The 17,735-nt window shown below is 42.6% G+C and overlaps 1 long non-coding RNA gene across 1 annotated transcript; it reads left to right on the forward strand.

The window, feature by feature from the left end:
- Window positions 1–984: 984 nt before the first annotated feature.
- On the forward strand, window positions 985–4,910 carry LOC128412355 (uncharacterized). The gene is made up of 2 exons (XR_008330052.1): window positions 985–1,188; window positions 4,707–4,910. It is a non-coding gene; the product is annotated as an uncharacterized LOC128412355 (long non-coding RNA).
- Window positions 4,911–17,735: the final 12,825 nt, after the last annotated feature.

Consider the following 17,735-nt stretch of genomic DNA (forward strand, 5'->3'; position numbering starts at 1 on the left):
TTGCTTCTGTGATGTTCATTGGGGCAGAAACCTAGCTTGTTTATGTTACTCTGTAAAGCACTGTGCACATTAGTACTTGTAATGTATCAATAGAATTACTCTCTGAAGTGGTAACTACGTAGTACTCTATTTTAATGCTACATTTACTGGATCTTGAGTAACTCACAGTACCTCCAGACTGTTACTGTTCTGCAGGAGGGATTTCAAGCACATTCCAGAACTTTGGGTTTATGCAATTAAAATAGATTTAAGTGCTCTGTTGGCCTACTGCAACGAATTCACTTCAAAAGCAACAACAGACTTTTGTGGTTTGGGAAATGATGGGGAAATGTATTGGAAAGTGTGGGGTGAAGAAATGATTAACAGAGGGATGTGTAAACACCCTGCAAGCAAATCAGAATGGAACGCTCATTGTCATAAGTAACCACCGTGTAAACAAATCAGAATTAATTCTTCATAAAGACAGGAGACGATCTAACCTCCATGTAAGCTTTGTGCAAGCAAAACAGGATGAATCCTCAATAAACAGATTGTCTGGAGCAGCCCTTATTTTCAACCAATACTCAGACACAGGGGTATTTGACATCAAGAGGGAGAAGAAAAATGGAAGCTTCTAGAAATAGCCTGGTTCAGCATGACATGACACTCTGTAAGGATTTGTGCGGGGGGGGGGAGGGTTGTGTGCGCATCTATCCATCTCTCTGAATTTTATTCTGGGATTTGCGGGACCGAAATAACATGGCAGCATCATTGGCAGGGCTCATAGCGAACTTTGTCTCTCTCTTTCCTTCTCTCATCTTCCTCCCTCTTCCCCTCACCCACTTTCATTCATTCACATGCAGAGAACACCCCCGCCCTCTCACTCCTGTCCTCCCACAGCTCCCACAACCGCCACCACCTTTACATCATGCTCGAGTCACCATGGAAACCATAACACAAGCAGCTGGCTGCTGTGCTGAGGATGCCAAGAATTCTCAGAGAAAAGTCATTGGCAGTAAGGCAGCAACAGCAGCAGCAGCAAAAGGGCATGAGACCTTCCTGGAAGAGGACTTATTTTCTACCCTTTCAGAGATGCTGCTGGATTTAAAGAGGCGACGTCAGTGAGCAAGGAAAAGCAAAGTTCAGATGAGTGACACCCAAACCTTCTCCAGTATATGAGGATTACATCGAACGGCTCTCCATCTCTTGGTGAAAAAGTTTTTTATAATAGGGCTGCCACATTTTGGGCGGTTCCCAGGTGGGGTCTTGATATTGCAAGTAGGTCATTCAGACAACAGCAGCTAGTCTGGTTGAGGGGAGCCACAGCAATAGCCTACTGCTAGGAGCATCACTACAGCTAACCAACAAGATGAGGGCAAGGGGACAGTATGCAATGTACAGCCCCAACCTCACCCCTGCCTCACCCCTCGCCAGCTTCACTGTCCCAGTAAGCATCAGTGAAGCTGCTGCCAGGAGGCTATTGTGGCAGCTCTACCCCACTGTGCAAGCTGCTCCTGCATTTAATCATTACAAACAGATTGTTGGCAACAGGTTGTTTTGTTTTAAACTTATTTCAGTGTTCCTGGAAAGGCTACATCCAGTTAAACTGGGGGGTGGGGTGCAATACAAGGTACCATTTTGATACCAATGGCATCATGTGGCTGCTGCAAAAAATAATTGCATGCACGAGGAGCAGCCATCTCACATTAAACACCTGTCTAGAAGTACCTTTTATTTCACCAGCATCTATTCTTAGAGGCCCCCTTTTATGTCTGGGCAGTCCCACTTTTCATACCAAGTGGGCTGCAATAGTACTTCAACATGGAACCTGCAGGTGGCACGTTGCCTTGCTGCACACGAGGGGGGAGCAAGGCCAAAATTTGATGCTGCCCCCAGACTTCATGCTGCCTTCCCAAAGCTGGCTAAGTGAGGTGCCAGGCTTTAGGAAGGAGGTGCAAGGCTCCTAGATCTGTCCCACCCCCTTCCCAAAGATGGGAAAGTGCTAACTAGGATTTGAGAAGGAGGTGCAAGGACTCCAGAACCCTGTCAGAACCCTCACACCCCTTTCCCAAAGTTGAGTTCAAGGCCTCCTTACTCAGCTTTGGAAAGGCAGTGCAAGGGCTTGGGAGGGGTATCAAATGTTGATGAAGGCCTCCAAAAAAAGGCCTCAAGGGCTGCATGTGTCCCTTGGACCACGTGTTGGACCGCCTTGCTCTATGGGTTTGATATGAAAGTTTACTATATCCAGCACAGTTGCTGTTACTGGTTATTGACTTTCTAAAGAGTAACAGTGAGTCTGAACTCTTGCCAGACAACAACTACCGGTAATACAGGTCAGCCATAGGAAAGCTCCTCTACTTAACCACAACAAGCAAACCAAAGAGCTGTTAGATACTCAAAGGGAACCAAGAACTGTATTCTTAAACTGCCATCCAACAGCCATCCAAAACTACCAGGTTACACAGATGCTGCCTGGGAATAGACCACTAAAGCAAATAGAAGGAGTGTCAGGGTCAAAGGAAAGTCTGGTCTTGTGGGGATTAGTAGGTTTCCTGTGCTAGAACCCCAAATCAACTTTAATTTTGCTACCTGAGCTTAACCACGTGTCTTCAGATCCTACCTCAAAATAACAACAGTCAGGAAGGACTCTCTCTTTCTTTCAAAAGTTTTTGTTTTACCCTACTTTTTTGAGAACTTTTATGGTTTAATACTTTAAGTAGTCATTCTTCATAGGCTGCATGTTCCTCCTCCCTTGTGATGAATCAATTCAAAGGAGAATATCATAGCAGCATGCCTGTTACCCATCCCTGTTCAGTGGAAAGATCCCAGACATTGTGGGCTGTTGGGAGTATTGTGATAATGCAGTAGGCGTGGCACACTTTTTGCTTATGCAGAATTACGTTTATGGCTCACCTCAGTCAGCTTTCTGCATGACTCGAACCTTGCTTTCTGCTTTCCCAGAACTTGACAGCTGGATCATCCCCTAATGCACAGATATGTGGATTTTGCTTTTGCTGCTGCTGCCCGACGTCACTTCCCAAATGTCTCTCACTCATTGCCATTAGTTAATTAGAAGATTTCATGCAATCTAATAAGAGTGGCTGTTAGGCAAAGCACGTCTCAAAACTGCCTCGGATAGAAAATGTCAGGTGTTGCCTTGCCAGCTCTGTACTGTATAAAACTCTTGCATTCTGTTCATTCTGCTTGTGGTATGCTCTTAATATACAAAGTAAAAAATCAAATATTCTGACAAAAGCGTCTTGCCCACTCATCAGACACTTATTCACAGCACATTTGCATATAAATGTTAATTTTTTAATTCAAACAATTTATAAAATCAAGCTGTGCTGTACAGTGTTTGACTGTGTCCTCTAAGATCACCATTCTCCTTGAAGGTCTGAAGTCACATCACAATGATGCCACTCTCTTTACTGGTCCTGATTGTCATTCAAGCTGCTGCAGATGACCCTCTTGACTTTGGCTGATCAGGAAACCAAGCCTTTCTCTGTCCAAATAGGACTTTGGCATAACAGTGAACCACACATTTGTGATTTCCAGGAATGCATATGCTCATCTGCAAAACCACTAATTATCTCAGAGTACAATGCTACTCCTGAGCATGGCATACTTTTGAGAGGCAAGTCCACCTTTTTTCCCTCTGTCTGCAAGGGTTCTCACTCCTATTAGATGCTTTAGTGGCTTCCTTCCCCTTTTTCTGGGACCACCTATAAGAATTATGTTAATTAGAAAGCATAGATTAGGCAGTTGTGATTGCTGGAGAATGAAGTGACCATAATGGTTGAACTATATTCTGGAAGTCATTACAATGAATATATTACTTATCCCCTCCGAGAATGTAATTAAAGGCCTTTCAGCTTGCTTTCTGATAAAGCAGAGAGAGGCATAAGGAGACAGAGTGGATTTAATTAATACTGGGCTTTATAGTAAATCACTATTTTCAACTTAATTAATGAGTATTGTGAATACAGTATGGCTGACAATCAAACAAGAGGTACTGTATACAGCTAATCAGCACCTTTCACACATGCGCACACACTCACTTCACTTTTATTTGCCCATTTTGTGCACTTGTGGCACAACTCAGATCATAGCTGGCCTCTCTCTGTGGTCTATTGGGGTGACTTTTGATGAAACCGCTGAGACCGAGGTCAGAGAGGGAAGCAACAAAGTGTGACTGCAAAATGTTTGATGTGTAGCCCTGCACAACCTCACCATGCCAGAACCAAAACACTACATGTGAAGCATGTACCCTACCACTCAGGTGTCGTTTTTGAGGATTGCTGCACAAAGTGAAACTAATGCAAAGATACCCTTGTAAGACCTGCAAGTCCTGTTCATACTAGCTATAATTAAAAGCCCCTCCTGCCCCCTCTCTCTTTGCCCCTATTGGGTAACTGACTTCTTATTAAATTAGCGTTAAGTGAGTGAACAGGGGTTACTGTGTTTGCAAGGTCCCTGCCTAGACACTGAATTCACACTTTTAAATGCTCTGAGTGACTAAATAAGCTTGGAGAAACGGGACCTTTTGTACTTATGCCAATCTTCTTTTCCATCCTACACACACAGACTGAAGCTAGCAGGATCCTAATTTTAAAACAATTTTGTTCCATATTTAGGGGATTCAGTTAGCTGTGTAAGCATTAGTAACAAAAAAAATCTTGATATCTATGTAATTAAAATGCTATCTTAATATTTCATTAACATAGGCAAGATTATGTCCCTTCCTGCTTCCTCACTCTGCAATTTTCCATAGACAGAAGTAGCTGGAATATTGCATGGTACCATGTCTATTCAGAAGAAACACTGTGACCTACGCATCTGCCCCTGACCTTTAGTTGGATCAATAAAACTACAAATTGGTCTTTTCTTATCCTTGGCACTTTAGTAATAAAATCCCCATCGAAATGAAATGAGGCTCTGAACTTTATCTCTTTGTGTTGTTGTGAAGATACCTGGGAGGTGGGGAAGGAGACTGACGGTGATTCAGGCAGGAAGCTGAAGGGTCCTCCCCTACTCACAGAAACTCCGCAGTTTATATTCAGTCCCTATAGGACATCATTATCAGCTTTGTATCCACACAGCTTGCCAGCACTTCCAGAACTGAAAAGGGGGGGGGGGAGAGATGCAGCTCAGTTCCTTTCTACAGCATTGTCTTCATTCTCTTTAATCCTCTTTTCTGAGGTTTTTTTGTCCCTGTTGGGGCAACAAGACTGAGACTATTTTGAAAACCCAGTTCTATTTTCTCCATAAAGAGGCTGCAGAGCTTTAACATCATCATAAATAAAAATGAAAAATACTGTTAGTATTTTTGGTATGCCATGATGATGATGGCGATGATGATGATTTATTACATCCCATCTGACTGGGTTGCCCCAACCACGCTGGGCAGCTTCCAACATAATATAAAAACTCAGTGAGACATCAAACATTAAAAACTTCCCAATACGAGGCTGGCTTCAGGTGTAGTTGTTTATCTGCTTGATGTGTGGTGGGAGGGCATTCCACAAGGCACATACCACTATTTTGGACTATGGCGTCAATTTATTTTTTGCATTTTTATGCTGCCTTTTCTTCAAGGAGCCCAATGGTTCTTCCCCCATTTTCATCCTTGTAACAACCTTATGAGGTAGGGTGTCGGATCATGCCTAGCCCAAGGTAACCAAACTATTCAAGGCCATATTCTTATCTCATATACTTTTTCTAGCAGAAGATAATCTTGCTTTTTTTCAAATCAATTGGCTTGTTAATGTTTTTATTGGCAATGATGTTCATCTATTAAATGCATCCAACAAAGAGGGGCCTTACCCATAAAAGCTAGTCATAAAAGCAAATGCAACAGTATCTTTGTTATGCCAACTTTCCTCAGTCTAGTACTATTGCAGCTATTGTAATTTGACTTCACTTCCTAGCAAAAACAAAATCTGAAACCTGCAAAATAAAAAGAGCTCTGCTACCGAAGATGTTCACCCTCATGAAATATGGAGGGTGAAGAACCCAGAGAAGCTGTGGAAAGTATTCAAGCCATAGGCTCTGATATGTGGGGGACAGGGGTGGAATTGAAAGGTAGTGAAAAGAGGAAATGGAAGATGGAGATGACATCAAATGTGGCAAATGACATATCAAAATGATCAGAGTTGAGGGACAATGCTTAGTTGTGCACAACCCTGCAAGTGGACCCAAGATTGGATTTTTCTATCATGAACCAATGGGGAGACTCAAAGGCAAGGGAAGATGAGGAGGTTGATTGACCGAGCAAAGAAAATGTTAGCAACCCTTTTCCTTTGTATTAAGAATTGCTGAGGATTTGCTAGCATCTGCCTGAGTGCTCTGAGTATCTGCTGACTTCACTGAGTGGTGAGGTCACTCCATGCTTTGCAGGATGACAAACTTGTAGACTGGAAAAGGTATTAAGATGCAAATGATTTTTGTGTTTGTGGGAGAAGACCACACAGATTATGCAGGCAAGGAAGAAGAGTTAATTGAGTGTGGGAGAAGCAAGATATATAGAACTTAGTATATATGTGCACAAGAGTGTGTAAGTGAGGGAATAACACTGCAAAAATTGAAGCAATAAATCATACCTGAGACCTCCCTGGAGGTCTATCAATAGGAAACCCAAAGCATTTCCTTCTATTTATTTTATAAGTGCAATAAACTTTATCAGCTTTTAGTATTGGAAACTGCTGCAATATTGATGTGCTCTTTACTTTAGAAGTTATTTGGAGCTTGGCATCTAGAGGCTAATGAAAAAAATGGAATTGGGGACATGGGAAAGAGGGCTTTTTCCTCTTTAGTAATAAAAAAATGCAGCCTTGCAGTGATGCTCTTTCCAGGATTTCCTGTAACCTGATCGAACCAGACCCTTCATAGAATGCTAGGTATATTACTCAGGAATATTTACTTCTGAGAAGCCCCTCATGTTCATTACCTAAGACTGCAATCTTAACTAAGCACAGATACTAGGGAATAAATTCCACTGAACTCAGTTGGACTTACTTCTGAGTAGGGTTGCATTGTGAGCAAATAACATACACATTTTTCAGTCTCCATAAGGAAGTGTTTGCAAAGCTAATGGATGCCCAGCATTCCTGTTCCTGTTATATATATATTGTCTTTCAATTATTTGACCAGAGCAAATCTTTACAAGGGTTTTACACATGCCACATTCTGATATAAGCCTGCAATGGAACTGAGCTCGCTTTGGCCAATGTAATAGCAAGTAAAGATGGATCAACTAGTTTAGATATATTAAAGATACTTCCAGTGCTGAAGCTACCCTTTGAGGCCAGCGTGATCTTTAATTTCCGCATGAAGAATGTCAAATATTCTTCAGGAGAGATGCAATAATGTACCCTTGAGCCATTATCTCATAGCCGTCAAATGGAACCTCTGGATCATGAGTAAAGAACTGCAAGTTTTTGACACTGTGCAGATTTAGTCCCTGGTCAGAAAATGCTAGTAGTCACTTGTAAAATAAATTAAAATTTAATTAGCACCCCCTAGATTTGTATTTTAAAAGTAGAACTCGGGTTAAATTTAGCACAATAATATATCTCTGAATATTTTAGCAGGAAAGGTAGACATGAACAAGCAAAAATGGTTTTAGGAAACTCAGTGTATTGGCACTATTCAGTGCCGTATGGTGGCAGTTGGAAGGTAATAAAGAACTGGAGCTTAGTGGTAGATACAGTGGTACCTCGGGTTACATACGCTTCAGGTTACATACGCTTCAGGTTACAGACTCCGCTAACCCAGAAATAGTACCTCAGGTTAAGAACTTTACTTCAGGATGAGAACAGAAATCGCACTGCGGCGGCACGGCAGCAGCAGGAGGCCCCATTAGCTAAAGTGGTGATTCAGGTTAAGAACAGTTTCAGGATCCGAGACCAGGGAGAAGAGTCGGTGGAAGAAGACTGGAAAAAGTTTAAAGACTATTTACAGAAATACTGTAAAATTAATGAATGTTAGAAAAACGTTGGAATGAAGTTATATGGCTTTAGTAGAAATGTTATAAGGAATTAAGTATAAATAGATTAATAGAGTATTAAAGGAAAAAATAAGGTTAGAATATGTTAAGATAATTATAGGATAGAAAACAGAGGAAGATGGAAAGGAATTGCTGAAACAATTAATAGAAGTGGAATACAAAAAGGGAGGTGTGAGGAGGTCGTTGAAATAAGTGAATGAAAGATAAGATATTGAAATTGTTTGATGTGTTTTAAACTGTTTTTGTTTTGTTTTGTTAGTTTAATGTGTTAGTGTTGTGTAGTGTTTTTGTATTGTATTGTATTTGCATTGTATTGTATTGTTCATTTTTTTTTGTAGTGTTTAAATTGTTGGAAAAGTAATAAATATTATTTTTTTAAAAAGAACAGTTTCAGGTTAAGAATGGACCTCCAGAACGAATTAAGTACTTAACCCGAGGTACCACTGTAATGTGCTTTTAAAGCCAAATATACCTGGTAGGGTTGAGGGTGACCCCCATCTGAAGTCCAGAAGACTGCTGCCAGTCAGTGTGGACGATACTGAGTTAGATGGACAAAGTCTCTGACTCATTATGAATCAGCCTCCTGTTTTCCTTTTTTTAAAAAAGTCATCTGTTATCTTTTTAAAAGAAATAGAGCTGATGTAAACGAAATTAACTATTTGGTATTTTACTATGCTGTTTTGAACTACTACTACTACTACTACTACTACTACTAATAATAATAATAATAATAATAATAATTTATTATTTATACCCCGCCTATCTGGCTGGGTTTCCCCAGCCACTCTGGACAGCTTCCAACTGAATATTAAAAACAGTACAGCATCAAACATTAAAAACTTCCCTAAAGAGGGCTGCCTTCAGTTGTCTTTTAAAAGTAAAATAGTTGTTTATTGCTTTGACATCTGCTGGGAGGGCGTTTCACAGGGCAGGCGCCACTACCGAGAAGGCCCTCTGCCTGGTTCCCTGTAACCTTACTTCTCACAATGAGGGAACCGCCAGAAGGCCCTCGGCGCTGGATCTCAGTGTCTGGGCTGAACAATGGGGGTGGAGACGCTCCTTCAGGTATTCAGGACCGAGGCCGTTTAGGGCTTTAAAGGTCAGCACCAACACTTTGAATTGTGCTCGGAAACTAGTTAGAAATGTAAAAATCAGTTATAAATATTAACCCCATAATCACTCAAAAGTTTGTTTGGAGGTTATGGGGCTAACTTGGATCCATCAGAACCTCTCAGATGGGCACCATTGCCATTATAAGAGAACAAGGGAGGCCACCATGGTGAGTTCCAGCACCTCTTTTTTCTAGAAAAAATAACACTGGATTTAGGCATCTTCTGAGCAGACCGGTAATCTGTAGATAAAAGGCAGAATTAGCCATTCAACCTTCACAAAGCATTGCGATGCAAAGAAAATTGATCTCCTGGATCAGTTTCAATCTTGCTTCTGCTGAGAAATATAGGCTTGGAAATGAACAAGGGGCACCCATCCCTCCTGATTCCCCTGTGTTTCTTGATGTCTTTCAATGCCTTCTGAGCTGCCTTGTTGGGCGGGCACTGTGCTCTTGGTGGCAGTGCAGAGGAACGGCTGACTTCAGCATGTGGCATGCAAAAGGGGTCCATATTATTTTCTCCTTCATGTTACTCAAAATCAGGGCTTTTTTCTGGGGGGGGGGGATGTGTCTCAGGAGCTCCATTCTGGCACCTCTCAGGTGGGCACTATTGCCATCCTAAGAGAATGAGGGAGGTGGTCATGGTGAGTTCCAGCACCTCTTTTTCTAGAAAACAGCATTGCTCGAAACCTACTTGAAACCACTGGGTGAGCTCATCCAGAGATTTGGGTGATGATGTCATCATCTTCCAAATGCTAAGAACTAGGATGAGGACAACAGATTCATTGCTACCATTTATTTTCAAGCCAACATTTTGTTCTTTGCCCTCTGCCCTTCAAGGAGTCTTTGCCCAGGGTATAGGTCTTTCTCCATGGAATGCAGGAGAGCAGATAATCTGGGCAGCGTAAGATCACTGCTTCCAATCCTGCCTTTCCATCTTTGAAAAAGATTCTCATTGCTCCCCCACCCCTCTAAGTCTCCAATGAGATGCTGAAGGCGTCTCCTAATTAAAGCATGTGCGATTCCCAGTTGACACGGTGGCGCCAAGGCTCAAAACTGTCCCATTTCCACATCCTCCAGGGACGGAATTGGCAGGTTCAGACACCTAGAAGCTTCTTCTGTGACAGACCTTCCCATGTGCGCTTCAGCGCCTTTATTATTTGTGTTTTCGCCTGTGTTAATTTCCCCTTTCAAGACTGCAGGCAAAAGAGTGGGGGGTGAGGCAGGGAAGGTCATTCTGCAGCTGAAGTGAAGATGCCCTAGAGGAATGGAAACGCGTAAAGCTGCTGCAGGAGGGGGGAGTACCAACAAGTTCTGAGACCAGGATATGCAGAGTCCCAGGGGGCACAAAGGCATATTTCCGTTTGACTTGTGCTTGTCACTCATGGAAACTAAGTATACTGCTCCACACGCACATGCACCTATGCATCCTGCACACAGCACTGTTCATAAGCCTCCATCAACAGCACAGAGGGCATTTTTCTCCCACACAGACCCATTTCATGCACAAACACCCTTGTGTGTTCAGAGCCCATCCAAATGCTAGTCCTGATTAGGCTTCACTGCCTAAAACAAAATCCTTTGTCTCTTTAGGAAATTCATGGTTGGCAAACTTCCCCCTTATTCATAAGGTAAAGGTAAAGGGACCCCTGACCATTAGGTCCAGTCGTGGCCGACTCTGGGGTTGCAGCGCTCATTTTGCTTTATTGGCCGAGGGAGCTGGCGTACAGCTTCCGGGTCATGTGGCCAGCATGACTAAGCCACTTCTGGCGAACCAGAGCAGCGCACGGAAATGCCGTTTACCTTCCCGCCAGAGCGGTACCTATTTATCTACTTGCTCTTTAACGTGCTTTTGAACTGCTAGGTTGGCAGGAGCAGGCACCAAGCAATGGGAGCTCACCCCGTCGCAGGGATTCGAACCGCCAACCTTCTGATTGGCAAGTTCTAGGCTCTGTGGTTTAACCCACAGTGCCACCCACGTCCCTTTCCCCTCATTCATGGTAGTAAGCAAATAGCATATCCTCAGAAAGCAAAACTTCCTGCATGACCCTTTTTTGCTTGCTCAGTCTGGGATGTGACTAGAAGTAGTTTAGACATTGCAAGAATAGCTGAGGGAAAGCAAATACACAAGCACTTGTAGGACTAGTAGTGCTTCTTTTAAGAGAATCTGCACATGTCTCATCCTGGCAAGATGCACCAGTTTTCAGTGGGACAGGGAGCGGGAAGAAGTGGTGTAAGCTCCCCTTTGAACCTCACAAAACACTGCTTGCCAAATGCAAAAATGATTGCTCATTCAGCTAGCAGTGTTTCTTCAATGACATCTCTAAAAATCAACAACACACATTTCTTTTATTAAACGTTTATATGCCACCCTTCATCAAGCTAGATTTCAGGGTGGTGAAATTAATTCAGTAATGCCCAATAAGCAAAAATATGTTGCTCTCAGTGAGAGGGAGGGTGGCCAACAATCCTTGAGATTAATGGTTAGAGTGTTGGACCAGGGTTTAAATTACCACTCAGCCATAAACTTCACTGGGTGACCTTGGGCTAGTCACTGTCTCTCAACCTAACCTACCTAACCTACCTGTGAGGATAAAATGCAGAAAGGGAGTACCATGTATGATGGAGACCCTTGGATGAAAAGTGGGGTGTTGTTGTTGGCATCGAAGTGTCTCAAGAGATAATGGAGTGCCCCCCCCAGCAGTGAAGTCAAATCTCTGGGGCACAAGCCTGGGCAGTGTGCATGGAGGTCCTGGGAGGAAGTTGGAGTCAACAACAGCTGGAAGGCCACCAGTCCCCCATCCCTCGATGACTAAATAGTAGTGTGATCCCATTTTGCCTATAAAATACTGAAGTAAGCTCTCAGCTTCATTTGTAAAAGCCTTTCAAAACAAAATGAGGTGGCGGGGGGAACCACAAAAAGAAATTAGGCTTTCAGCTCCATTTGTGAAATCCTTCTGAGAACAAAATGACGCACAAAGAGAAAATCCTTTTGAGAACAAAATGTCACACAAAGAGAGAAAATTAAGTCCCATTGCCCGGTATCGTGCATAATAAGCACACACGGGGGAGATGGAAGAAACTAAATGCATACTCTCAGGTTTCACCCTCAACAAGCATGGTGGAAGTGAATGTGGTTTATTTAACGAAATTTGTATCCCGCTGGATTGTAAATAGAGCCTGTAAGTGGAGCCTCTGAGTGATTGGTTATACTGGGTTGAGGGGACACACATACATTCATCTTATCCAACAGTTTTAACATCCCAATCCCAATTCCTGCCTTCCATCTGCCGTCTTCCTCTGTATTTATTATACTCTAAAGAGATTGTGGAGGGTCAGGTAAGGTTATCAGAACAATGTTTTAAGGCAGTTTAGGTTTTTCGGGGTGGGGGGAATTTGGATCTATCAGAAGATAAGATGAGTCTGCTGAATCAGGCCAATGGCCCATCTAAACCAGCTTCCTGTTCTCACAGTGGCCAACCAGAAGCCTGTGGGAAGCCTGCATGAGGGACATGAGCTCAACAGCACTCTGCCCTCTAGTATTCAGAGGCATTCTGCCTTTGGAAGTGGAAGATAGTCATCATGGGTAGTAGCTGTCGATAGCATTGCCCTCAAATTGTGTGGTCCTCTTTTAAAGCCATCCAAGTTGGTAGCCATCACTGTGCACTGTGTCTGTCCTGAATTTTCCAGCACTCAGTGTCACTGGATGTCCATGAACTCTAGTGTTGATCCTTATCTGGCTCCACACCCAGGGAACAACTTGGATGGATGGGTCAACCCACCTGTTAATCACACAGCATCATGGCTGGTGATTGACCCACTGGCAAATCTCTTGTTTTGCAGTTCTCAAGCACCCAACCACCAGGAGTGTTGCTGACTCTGATGAACCTGCATATCAAGGTCTACCATGTCACAGGAAGCTTGTCTTTTTGAGTTTGCCCTTTTGCTACATGTTCCCACTGATTTCCCCCCCATATTCTTGTTAACTTACTGGACTTTGGATAGCCATAACTTGAATTGTACTGGTCAATTCATTAGGAATCCCTATGTATATAGAGAGTCCTGCATTCAAACTCTGTTTATCTTTAACAGACTTTCAAATCATTCCCAGATCCACAGACCTGTGACTTCGTATTTTGACCCACAACCTATTTCTTTACGCCTGTTTAAGCTAAAAACAGATTGTTGTGTTGTTGTTGTTTTTTAAAAAAACCAATTAGGAGTATAATTTCTGCTCAGTAAGAGAAAGCTCGTGTAAGTCAGCATACTTCAATTTCACAAAGTTGCAGCTTAAATGACAATAATGTAATGTTGCTGCTTTTGCTACTGCTGTGTGTGTGTACAATTGGTGTGGTTGCTGCAAAAGGGAGAGATCAGTCACTGGCATCGTCAAATAGCATCCCATGAGATTTGAAAGAACAAGGGTTGCTTCTGAGAAGGGCAAAAGGCAAGCAGAAAGAGAGAGGAGAGAAACAAACAAACAAATGGCAGATGAAACTCTAATACAAGGCATACTGAAAGGCCGAAAGTTCCTCTTTCATTTGTATATTCTTCAATTACCTTTGACACTGTTGGATCTTCCTCTTCTGACCTCTCAACCCTTCAGAGTCATGGGGCAGGATCACCCAGCATTTAAGGAGACAGATGGCACATGAGGTTTCTCTGTTGCCAGGTTTGTGCTGGTATCCTTAGGATAGGAGCAGGCAAATTCTGAGCAATCTCCTGAAGACAGTTCTGCATTTTGGTTCAGTTTAGCCTGGAATATACTGTACAGAGTAATCTTTATTTATTTAAAACATGTATATTCCACTTAATAGTTTTTAAAATCTCTAAGCAATGTAACAACATAAGAGCAGTAAACAATATAATTAAAACAAGAATGCAACATAAAACCAATAAAACAGTAGTATAAAAGCAAGTGAAAACAAGAATTCAGGGAATTCATACAGAAAAAACAGGCTCCAGTCTTATGGGTCATGGAAAGCTTGGGTAAAAAGATATAAGACATCTGAAGCAAATAGAGCATTCTGCTTCATCTATGACAGAGGGAAAGGCATTTCACAGCAGTGGGGGCAATAGCAGAACTGCCCTATAACATTTTTTAGAATGCCCTTTACTATATTAATCTGATAATTAAAAAAACCACACCAACAAGCAGTATCCAGGCTCATAAATTAGGTTGATTAATTAGCATTTCCCCTGAGATAGTATTGTTGAAAATACACCAAGATGAGCAGGTCTTCTTTATCATCAAGCCTTATAAGAAGACCCTCTGAACTGTACCTAAGCAAGGCTTTGTTGGCCCTTTGAATGGTGTGCAGCAAAACCAGCACTTCCAGTGTGGGGTAGCTTTATTTATCTATTTTGTCTGTTATCTTTGATCTGGCTCTGTGTGCATACATTATGTCTAGAACAGATTTCTCCTTTGTCATCATGGATTTATATTATACTATGCTTTTAAATTTGTGTTTATCCTATCTGAATTTATCGAAACATTTTGTAATAAATTGGGTTCCTTCCCCCCTCCCCGGAAAAAAAAATTAATGCAAAGTTGATGTTTGTTGTGAGCGAACCCCTTTGGGCACAGTTCGCTTTGGGGACGTGGCGTGTAAATAAACCCACACTTCTCAGACAAATAGATGGATAGGCGCAAATTTCGTTAAGAAGCTGTTGTTGTGCTGGTCTTCAAGCATTTGGCTTCCAGCTGACCTGAACTGTAATGGGGCAGATGTGACCAAGTGGCCAGGCTCTTATTAACCATGGAGTTAAATCTGATCAGAGGCCTTTGTAAATAAAGGCAGGCTCGGCAGCCTTTCCTCTGGGTCTCGGTTTGTCTCAGAAGGGGGAGAGAGAGAGAGAGAGAGAAAGCAAGGATGCAGAACTGAAATGGATGTCTTGCCTCCCACTAAGGCAACACCCCCCCCCCCAATTTACAATTCAATTTGAGAAGAGATGGGAAAGGTTGCCATGTTGCCTTGAAAGGGTCACAAGGTTCCAGTTCAGCAACATCAAGGAAAGGAAAGCTGGGAGGATGGAGAGCAGAGATGCGGGGTGGGAGGGAGAAGAGTCAATGCTATCTTTTCCCATTGCCCCAGGGAGACCAAAGAGATCACATCTCTGATCCAATTACTAGCAAACCTTAGAGAACGGCAAAGCACTAGGTGTCTAACACCAGTCTCATTTACTCATCTCATGAAACTTGCTACCGATATGCAGAGATTTATCTTTTTTTAAGAAAAGAAATGAGACAATCGCACAAAAGACTCACACAGGGGAACAGCTCTCAGTTGGTAACACTTATTCCACATAGTACTTTTCGCTGTGTGTGTATAAACACAGTGCATTATAACGTGGCATATATGCAGGTGAACAACAGTGTTACTTGGATCTGGACCTTTCCTGCTGATCTAGCATAATGGAATATAGCACAATGTTATATATGTAACATGACTGAGGGACTCTCCAAAAGCATTTTAGAATATCAGAGGTGAATGCAGCATAGGAAACTGCCTTCTGCTGAGTCAGACAATTTGTTCATCTAGCTCAGCATTGTTGACACTTATCAGCATCAGCTCTCCAATGTTTCAGGCGGGGTCATCCCCAGTCCTACCTAGAAATGCCAGGGATTGAACCAAGGACTTCCTGCAGATGTTCTGCCACTGAACGATGATCCTCCCACAAATAGCCTGGCATGGTATTGAGCTAAGAACATACGAAGAGCCTGCCGGATTAGGCCAATGGCCCTCCTAGTCCAGGATCCTGTTCTCACAATGGATGACCCAATGGCTGTGGGAAATCTGCAAGCAGGACCCAGGCACAAGAGCATTCTCCCCTCCTGAGATTTCCAATAACTGGTATTCAGAAGGATTAAAGGTAAAGGGACCCCTGACCATTAGGTCCAGTCGTGGACGACTCTGGGGTTGCGGCGCTCATCTCGCTTTATTGGCCGAAGGAGCCGGTGTACAGCTTCCAGGTCATGTGGCCAGCATGACTAAGCCGCTTCTGGTGAACCAGAGCAGTGCACGGAAACACAGTTTACCTTCCCACCGGAGCGGTACCTATTTATCTACTTGCACTTTGATGTGCTTTCGAACCGCTAGGTTGGCAGGAGCATGGACCGAGCAACGGGAGCTCACCCCGTCATGGGGATTCGAACTGCCGACCTTCTGATCGGCAAGCCGTAGGCTCTGTGGTTTAGACCATTACAACCTCTGAAAAACGAGGCACAGCAGAGCCATCATAGCTTCTAGCACTGTTGATAGCTTTCTCCTCCAAGAATTTGTCTCCATTAGGGCCATCCTTGTTGGTGGCCATCGCTGCTGACTTTCCACCTATGTATCTGTGTAGCCAACATTCCCAGTTACGTTTGCAGAGTTGGGAGCTACCAGTATTGACGTTTTTAATAGATGATAATGTAGCTGTATTGGTTTGTGGAAGAAGGCTGTTGTATAGCGTACCAACTCTTGTCATTGAATTTCTTCCAGCCAATTTGACAGTTATTGAAACAGCTGGAGCACAATGAGCATGAACTAAATATACAGAGAAAATTATTATGGTATAATGAGTCAAATAGGTCAGGAAAATAAAAGGCAAGTGTTGTGAAAGATGATGGGAAGAATATTTTTAATCTGTTCCCAAAACATAAAGCGTAGTCAGCAGTGTTTCTGTCCCGTAGTTGGCTGCACTGCTTCTGATCAAGGTCCTGAAAGAAAGCATGACAAAGAGATTTTGAATATATCCACATCACCAGGTTTGACTACTGTTTGAGGTACGTGACATCACTTGTCTGGAGTAGTCTATCATGCTAGCACCGCATTCATGTTAGGGACAAGAAGACTTGCAGAATAATAAGGTTGAAACGGGCAACTTGATAATCTAATCCAATGAATTGCAAGGTACTTCCTAGTCTTGTATAATTATACTAGCGTTCTCACCCATCCAAGACATCTTCATCAATTGCTTGTTTGATTTGTAGTTGTTTAATCAATTAATTGGTCGATTAATAGTGAAATCTTATGGATGTATAACATAGAAATAAGCCCCACCGAGTTCAGTTAGACTTGTGATCCAGTACATTTGTGTAGGATTGCAGCCAAAATGCAAGAAGCATATGTTTTTTTCTAGATAATGCATTCATGGGTCAGCTGGCATGGATTTAGAGCAGGCATTCATTCCTGTGTGAGAGAAAGAGGGAAGGGGACGCTTATTTTAAGGTGGTGCAAGCCAATTGCAGTTTTTATAAATACTAATATTATACACACAGAGACACAACTGTATATCTCCCTCTGCCTGATTAATAGAGCACGACTTTTTAGGCAATTCAAGGCATTTAGTTGATTCATGTGACTAGTTAATCATAAAATCACAAAATTAGAAAAGGCCTTGAAGCCATCTGGCCTAACTCCTGCTTTGTGCAGGAAATTCAGAGCTGGAGTATCACTGACAGATGGCTGCGGCACCTCCATCTGAAGACCTGCAGCCCAACCCAAGTAACCAGTGCTATTGTTGAATTGATCTGACCATTAAGAAATTTATCCTAATGTTCAACCAAAATCTGCCCTCCTATAACTTAAAACTTGTAGCCTTGCCCTCACTATGTATCCTTGCATTTAACTGAAATCTAACTTCTATTAATTTAAT

This window comes from Podarcis raffonei, chromosome 4, assembly GCF_027172205.1.
Source record: "Podarcis raffonei isolate rPodRaf1 chromosome 4, rPodRaf1.pri, whole genome shotgun sequence".
In the NCBI taxonomy this organism is placed as follows: domain Eukaryota; kingdom Metazoa; phylum Chordata; class Lepidosauria; order Squamata; family Lacertidae; genus Podarcis; species Podarcis raffonei.